The sequence below is a fragment of the Neomonachus schauinslandi genome, chromosome 8 (assembly GCF_002201575.2).
Source record: "Neomonachus schauinslandi chromosome 8, ASM220157v2, whole genome shotgun sequence".
Taxonomy (NCBI): Eukaryota; Metazoa; Chordata; class Mammalia; order Carnivora; family Phocidae; genus Neomonachus; species Neomonachus schauinslandi.
This window is the reverse complement of record NC_058410.1, coordinates 76,761,628-76,770,993: the sequence shown is the minus strand read 5'-3', so window position 1 is coordinate 76,770,993 and position 9,366 is coordinate 76,761,628.

Genomic DNA, 9,366 nt, shown 5'->3' with positions numbered 1-9,366 from the left:
GAGAGAGAACAAGTAGGCAGAGAGGCAGGCAGAGGGAGAGGGAGAAGCAGGCTCCCCGCCGAGCAGGGAGCCCGATGCGGGGCTCGATCCCAGGACCCTGGGATCATGACCTGAGCCGAAGGCAGCTGCCTAACCAACTGAGCCACCCAGGTGCCTCACTATTAAACATTTTAAATAGTAGGTTTTATTTATTTATTTGCCTGAGATTTACATCTATAAAAACATGAAAATTTGATCTCTCATATATCTATAAATATTTTTCTTAGTTTTTCACTTTTTTAAAAATTTTAAACATTTCACAGTCTGTGTAGCCACATATACTGGTATTTCTCTTTCTTCCATCTCATGCTGTTCAGAGGATTGCAGAATTAATGTTCATTTTTTTTAGCTTCTCTGTGGCTTTTCTAAGACTTTGTTTTTGATAGCTAATTTAATATTCCATTTATTATTGGAAGCCATGAAGAATCTGAATTATTTTTATAACTGATCAATAGTTTACAAATCATTAGTGAAGACTCAATAAATTTATGCATATTTTTTGTTCATCATATTTATGTGATAGACTATTTTTATGGCAACATATAAACTAGAATTGACCACCTTTGTATTTCTTCTTGTTGACACATTGATAAAATTTCATATTTCTTTATTGCCTTTTACTAGACTATAAGCTCCATGAAGTCAGGACTTGCATTTTTACTGTTTTCTGATATCAAACATAGTTTTTGAATCAGAGTGGTACTCAAGATAAAGGTGTTTACAAATATGGGTATGTATATGTATGTGTATATACCTCTATGTAGGCATCTAGAAGTATGTAGGTATCTACATGTATGTATACATACATGCAAGCATATATGCGTGTATGTACACACACATACTCATATTCTTTAGACTGGCTGATAAAAGGAGATAATGTAAGAAATGCACGAAGTGTTCTTACAGGATCTCTATGCAACATCATTCTGAGATTTACAGTTTGAGTCCATAATAAAAAAAGGAAAATTAATGAAAATACACTTCATGGGTTTGGCTATCTATCCTCTTCTTCCATCCCTCCAAAATGGAAAAGTCTATCCTTTCTTCCCCGTGTCCCTGCCCTGCACATTACACCTTCTCCAGTAAGTTCATCTATACTGTTAGGAACTGAGGATGATGACCTAAAGACTAGCACTTGTTTTCTGTACATCAGAGACAGATGCAGACATTCCCGATGTAGAGAGCCTCCAAGTATCAGTGTCTCTTTAGCATGACCACAATTATCTTTGGCTCTTTGAGGACATTTAGAATCATTTTTGTGTCTGTTGTTACAGCAGAGTTCCCTTAATTTCCGAGATTCCCTGTTGAACTGTTTTGAAAGATAGCTGCAACCCTGTCATCCTCTGAGCCCATTACAGCTCCCTAGGTCTTCGCATTCCTGCGAGATCATTCTTAAAACGCCCATGCTTTTGCAATGGTGTTCATTCATTTAGATTTTAGTTGTATTATTCCCACTTTGGAAGAGGATCTGGGAAGTCATATCATTGCAGTTACCTACTGAACATCAGAGAGTTGCATAAAGAGCTTTCTTGATTTTAATTTCAGAGAGATGTGGGGAAAAGAGACAGGCAACACGAGAGAGGCAGCAGATGGAAAAGATCAAGATTCGTGGGGCTACCACTGGCCGTTAATTGACCCTGTGGGCTTAGGAAAGTGATTTGGCTTCCCTATGTGACAAAATTTTCTCAAACTCAGATAGAAATAATTGTACTAAATAAAATTTCATATGGTCACCAGCACTTAACCAGTTTGGTTATCATGAAAGCTAAAGATTTGCATAGCATTAATGGTTAACAAGGAGAGAATGATTTAAAATGTGGGCATCCATTTTATTGGTGCTGCTAGCTCTGAAGTTTCAAATGAAAGTAGTGTGTTAGGAAACTGCTCAAAATCATGGAGACTTGTGTCATCTATCAGCTCCTCTCTCACTGTCTTCCGCCCCTTGGCAAATAATATGGCTTCTGTACAACCCAATTGTAGACGTTCTCTTCACTTCATTCCATGTGGATATCTATTCTATGGGAGGTAAAGTTGAAGAGGCTGGCCTTAGAGCTTTTTTTTTTTTTTTTTTAAAGATTTTATTTATTTATTTGACGGAGAGAGACACAGCGAGAGAGGGAACACAAACAGGGGGAGGGGGAGAGGGAGAAGCAGGCTCCCTGCTCTGCAGGGAGCCTGATGTGGGACTCGATCCCAGGACCCTGGGATCATGACCTGAGCCGAAGGCAGATACTTAATGACTGAGCCACCCAGGCGCCCCTTAATGTCCTTAATGTCCAACTTTGAATCACTCTCTTCTTTCCTCTTCCACCCTGTTGGATACATTGATTGAAATATCTCTCTACTATAGATATTGAGTAGGTGGTTGGGTATATGAATATGAAATTTAGAATAAAAGTTTCAATTGGAACTATATATATTTCAGAGTCATCAACAAAAAGATTATTTTTGAAGCCATAAGACTATATGAAATCAGTAGGAAACTGAGTGATGATAAAGGACCAAGACCTGGGCCCTGCAGCATTATGAAATCAGAGATCTGGGATAAGAGGAGGAGCATGCACAGTAGACTGAGAAAGAGTGAACAATGAGAAAGGATGTAAAAGACATGGTGTCCTGGAAATTCAGATGTAGGGAACAATCAGCTTTGTCAAAAGCTGCTGACAGATCAGCAATGTGCTGTAGACTAAGAATTAATCATTTTGTGTTATAGATGTCATTTGTAATCTTGACAAAAAACAGATTTGGTGAATAGTTGGAGCAAAATCAAGAATGGAGTAGGTCTGAGGTAGGATTGGGCAGGAGGAATGGAAAAAGGAAATGTAAACAACATTTTTGAAGAGTTTTGCTGCAAAGTGGATGAAGGAAATGGGACAATAAACACTGGGGAACTGATGGGGTTGTGAAAAGCTACTGTAAAATGATAGAGCTAGCAATATAATTTTCTACTGATGAAAAGAGAAAGAGAGAGGGAGAGAAAGGAGAGGGAGAAGAGGAGAGGCAAGTGGGGAAAAGAGAGAGAATGGATTATGTATAATACAGAAAAGTAAAAAACTGCCATAGTGATATCCTTAGAAAAGTAAGGGTAGGATCTAGAATGGAGGAATGGGATTTTGGGAGATGAATGGATAGTTTATATCTATGGTGCCAGGTAGGGAGGCAGATGATGTGAATACAGATAGGTGGGGGTAGGTGGTGTTGGAAATCTATGGAGGTTCTCTTCTGATGCTTAAATTTTGTCAAAGAAGTATGAAAGAGTGTCATCGGCTCAGAGTGAATTTTGGGGTGAGACTCTTGAAGATTTGAGGACAGAAAAGAAAGGTGTGATAGGGTCATCTGGGGAGAGGAAGAGCAAATACACTAGTGAAGTAGTTATTTATTTATTTATTTATTTATTTATTTATTTATTTAAAGATTTTATTTATTTATTTGAGAGAGAGTGAGAAAGAGGGCACGAGCAGGGAGAAGGAGGAGAGGCAGAGGGAGAAGCAGGCTACCCGCTGAGTAGGGAGCCCGATGTGGGACTTGATCCCAGGACCCTGGGATCATGACCTGAGCTGAAGGCAGATGCTTAACCAACTGAGCCACCCAGGCTCCCAAAAGTGATCACTTCAGTTGATTAAGGACATATTGTGAATGTGTAGTGGTAAATGTGCACTTGATATTCATGAAATTAAAATGAGAACAGTCAGCACAACTGAGAGATTTTCTCTTAACCATGGATGGAGGGCTAGAAGGGTTATAGACCTGGATTGAACAAGTGTGCTTTTGCCAAGAAAGTATGATAAAGTGTGACAAAGGGGAGGAAGTCAAGGGTATAAGCAAGGTGATGATTATGTTAAACCATGGAATTCAAGCTAAATAAAAAGGAGAGAGAAAATATCAAGATAAGGGGTGGTGAAAAGTAACAAAATCAATGGATTGGAGATCCCAGTATGTTCTCAGTATTTTGGAGTCAGTATATTATTACAGGAAATGCCATAGAATGATAGAAATTGGTGGTCAGTGAATGGGAGTTGTAAAATTGAGATGACAAAGAAATTGCAGTTATTGGCATTGACAGGAATGACACATGGGGTGTGATCATGGAAGGTAGTAATGTGGAAGTGTAGAGGACAGGATCACTGTAGAAGAGGAATGTATGGAAATGAGAGACTAAAGTGGAGAAGGATCAACAACATAAATTTTGAACCCACAAGAATATACACAGGAGCAGTGTTGGAGATGGATAATGAGCTACAAGCTAAGTCATGGAAAAATATAAGGGAGAGACTGGGAAAAATGTGAGGGAAACACATGCAGCAAAAATGACAGTTTGTGGGGATATAAATGGGTAATATGAGATTTAAAGGAGGCTTATTTTTTAGGGAGAAGGAGGGAAGAATGGCCTGAGAGCAGCAATAAACAGCAAAAATGTCTACTTCACTTCCAGGCCCCACGGGACAAGCACAGTGGTAGTAACAACAGACACCACTGGTGAAAGCTGTTGGGGAGTTAAGACCTCAAGGAAGAGCTAGTTTTTTTAGAGACAGATGGAGGAGAGAACATTCTGGAAAGGGGTGGGGGATAAAGGGGATTTCTCTAATGCTGGACCGTGTGTTCTAGAGGGCACAGTAGAAGGGATCTAAGAGAGCCAAGGGGTGGGAAAAATGAAGAGGCTAGCATACAGAGAGTGAGAGTTGTCCCCTGTATCTGGGGCTTCTGGAGGTGACTAAATGTAAAAAAAGGCCTAAAAGGTTGAAGAGATTAAAGCTCCTGCTGGCTGGGTGGTGATTTGGGTGGAGATGGGTGAGAAGGAGGGGTAAGTGATGTCCTTGTCCTGATGATGGAGTTGAGGAGGTTGGGGAAGATGGTTTGGAGTCCTGGTGGGGGTAGACCCTCTCCTGACTATAGGTTCACGGTCATGAACATGCAGGTGTTATAAGTGGGATGTCTACAGAGGAGTTCCCAGCTTCCCTTTTGGCCTCCATTGGGCAGGGGACAAGTTTACTGACAGTGTCATAACTCCCACTCAAACCTTGGGGGTGCAGTTATGAAACTCTGGGAAAATCAGTTGTTACTCTGAGTATATGAGCCCCTAAAAATGAGTACAGAAAGCTAAAGGGGCTTGATCTTAGACCCAACATGCATGTTTCTTCTTGGCCCTTTATTGTTGAATAATTGAACTATGGGATGGCTTTTTAAAAATTCGTTAATTTACTTGGTAGCCACAATTAAAAAAAAAAACAAAAAACAAAAAACAAAAAACAACCCAAAACTACTATTGTATTTAGGATGCATGGAGAGAGCTCCTTTGGGGAGGTCATGTAGGAGCCCTTGTCCCCTGGTGCTGGGGCCATGTAGAGATGCTCAACAGAGTTCATGGATAAAGTCAGCTCCATGTTCATGAACTTTTTTCTGAAACAGAGACAGGAGAGATGGCATGTACATATTTTCCTGGGTACTGAAAGAGTATCTCCTTACTAAAAAGATTGGTAGTGAAGTAGAAATGTGATTTCCTGGCTTCTTTCTCTACTTTAACAGTACCCTGCCTAACCAAAGAAAAACTCATGGAAAGTTATATTTGCTCCTGCTCTGTGTTCCCAGCTCTATTCCATTTTTTTTTTTAACTACTTCCCCAAATAACATATAGTGTATTTCAGCTGTGTGTATTTTCTCAACATCATCCTGTAACTATCTGAAATGCTGAACTATACAGAGATGTTTTAATTGTTTCTTAAAATATACTCAGTAAAGCTTTTATTGTGGACAGATTTCACTAATCCAATTATAATCTATGCAAAATATTTCAGCTGTTAGATATAAAGTATTAAAATCCTTCTTTTTTTAAAGTAATCTCTCCACTCAATGTGGGGCTCAAACTCATGATCAAGAGTCCCATGTTCGGGGCGCCTGGGTGGCTCAGTTGGTTAAGTGACTGCCTTCGGCTCAGGTCATGATCCTGGAGTCCCTGGGTCGAGTCCCGCATTGGGCTCCCTGCTCAGCAGGGAGTCTGCTTCTCCCTCTGACCCTACCCCCTCTCATGTGCTCTCTCTCTCTCATTCTCTCTCTCTCAAATAAATAAATAAAATCTTTAAAAAAAAAAAAAAAGAGTCCCGTGTTCTACTGACTAGGCCAGCCGGGTGCCCATTAACATCCTTTTCGTATTTCATCTTTAGGAGTTTCTTAAAATATATAGTAATTTCCCATAATATTTCTAAATACTGATGTTTTGAGTATTGGCTTTATATATTATCAAATGCTGGATCTTCATTATCTTGGAAATAACTACAACACAATGATAAAATAAACATTTTTGTACTTAGATTTAATAAGTTTTCTAAATAGTAATGATGTAGATAAACATCCCTTTTGGACTTTTGGAAATAGTAATGTCATGATAAAAGGACATTTCGTGGTTTTTCACACTTATTTCTCACATTCCTCTAAGTTGGACTGTATTTTTTAACCTCAGTTTACAGAGGGAGAAACTGAAGAATTGGGCAACTAAATAATTCATCCAAGTTCACTCAATTCTTCATCCAATGTTGAAGAAGTAAAACAAATTTGGGCTCAATAAACAAACCCAAAAGCCTCAGCTATTCATGAATGCAGCATACTTGCTTGTGCTCAAACTAAAGATTTCAAGTAGTTTGTTATTTGCATCTTAATTTAATTCTGTTCATGTAATACTAATTAAAGGCATTGTGTTTACTAATTAAAAGGCATTGCGTACATTCTATGTGTCAGACCCTGTGGTAGATGGATTATCATATATAAGACTCCTTTAAGCCTCACTGCACTATAATGTGGGAATAATTCCCATTTTATAAGAGGCAAAACAATTTATTTGTCCAAAGTCACATTCCTGTTAAGTGGAATAGCTGGGACTCAAATGTAGTCAGACTCCAGACCCTGCAATGTTCATTGAGAGTTCAAATAGTTCAGCGAATATCCAGGTTGTAACAAATATATTTTTTCCAGGGCTAATGTCTGAAATTTTATAGTCTCTATAGACAATTATATAACTTCAGCACCACAGGTTTAGAGCAATCACATTGACCAGCTGTCAGTTCCTTAAATTCAAAAGAATTTTTTTGGTGGTTTTGTGCAAAATTCTAAAGTTAAAATAAAATGCCTGATTTGCACAAAAGCACCAGAACATTCCCTGTTTTCTCCATTAGTTTTATCCCAGTGAACATTGTACTATTCCTCACAATTTGATGAAGGCGATGAAGTGAATTAGCCCTCCAGATTTTGAAGCCTCACGGAGTTATGCCCTTTTGGAAGCCTGTTTTTTCCCAGGAATGTCAAAGCTGGCAACTTTTTGATGGCAGTTTGTTTCTCCATCTGTCCCATACATTTAAAACAGTTACGAAGTGAAGAATAGATTTCATACCATGCATTAGGTCTTTCTTTTTTTTGTGTTGCCAATCTGATTTCTCTAGGGAGAAGTCACCTGCATGTTGGGCTTCTCTGACTGTCCAGGTGAAATTGTTACATTTTTTGGACAAATCTTAAGGATGCTTAAAAGTGACAGAAAAATAAATGAAGTCTAATATTGGTGTTTCTGTTATTAGTTGGGGTAGATTGGGCTATGCTCTGGTGACAAATACACTTAGTGTCTTGAGAGACAAAGTGTGTTGCAGGTGCCTCAGTAAGGTGACTTCCTTTCAGACCGCACCTTGAGGATCCAGAATGACAGAGCACAAAACTGCCAGGGCTTGTGAGTGTCAGAAGGGTAGGCGGAAGCCTCTGTAAGTGATACAGGCCACTTCTCCTCACAGTCCCCTGTGAGGTCACAAGGTCCCATCTAATATATGAAAATGGGAAACAGGGAATAAGAGAGGATAAATGGCTGTGGTGAGCATCAGTAATCTCTACTGCAGCTGACAACCCTCTTTGTTCAAAAAATGTATCTTTCAGTATTCTAACCTTGTTGACAATGCAGATTATACAATCTAATATATCGCCCAGATAAGTAATGCAGCTTTGGGTTGTTTACTAATTTACTTTGAAAGAGAAATCAAATCCACCACTTTTTGGGAATTAATTTACCCAAATTTTTACCTTTTATGTTTGGAAAGATTTTTTATGTAATATTTTAATCCAAAAAATTAATGTTGCATAATTTTCTCAAAGGTGTATACATTCCTAGTTTTCTCTAAAATATTGTCATCTCTAACATCTGAAACATTTCAGGAGTTTTAAGAACCTCTGAACAAGTTATGTGTCTCTGGCTGAGTGAGCTACCCTCCCAAAGACATATGTCCTTCAATGGATGCAGGGAAAGTGGCAACATCTCTCACAGAGTTGTATTAATTGAGAAAATCCATGCAAAGACCTAAATGTGAGACAGGAAAACATCAAAGTCCTAGAGGAGAACACAGGCAGCAACCTCTTTGACCTTGGCCGCAGCAACTTCTTGCCAGGCACTTCTCCAGAGGCAAGGGAAACAAAAGCAAAAATCAACTACTGGGATTTCATCAAAATAAAAAGCTTCTGCACAGTGAAGGAAACAATCTACAAAACTAAAAGGCAGCCTTCAGAATGGGAGAAGATATCTGCAAATGATGTATCCGATAAAGGATTAGTATCCAAAATTTATAAAGAACTTCTCAAACTCAATACCCCCCAAAACAAATAATCCAGTTAAGAAATGGGCAGAAGACATGAATAGACATTTTTCCAAAGAAGACATCCAGATGGCCAACAGACACATGAAAAGATGCTCAACATCACTCCTCATCAGGGAAATACAAATCAAAAACGACAATGAGGTATCACCTCAAACCTGTCAGAATGGCTAAAGTTAACAACACAGGAAACAACAGATGTTGGCAAGGATGCAGAGAAATGGTAGTGTAGCCACTCTGGAGAACAGTATGGAGGTTCCTCAAAAAGTTAAAAATCTACCTTATGGGGGCACCTGGGTGGCTCAGTCATTAAGCGTCTGCCTTCGGCTCAGGTCATGATCCCAGGGTCCTGGGATTGAGCCCCACATCGGGCTCCCTGTTCAGCAGGAAGCCTGCTTCTCCCTCTCCCACTCCCCCTGCTTGTGTTCCCTCTCTCACTGTGTCTCTCTCTGTCAAATAAATAAATAAAATCTTAAAAAAAAATAAAAATCAATAAAAAAAATAAAAATCTACCTTATGATCTACTAATGGCACTACTAGGTGTTTACCCAAAGGATACAAAAATACTGATTTAAAGAAAAACATGCACCCCAATGTTTATAGCAGCATTATCAACGATAGACAAATTATGGAAAGAGCCCAAATGTCCATTGCCTGATGAATGGATAAAGAATGTTTGGTATATATATATATATTATATATAATATATATA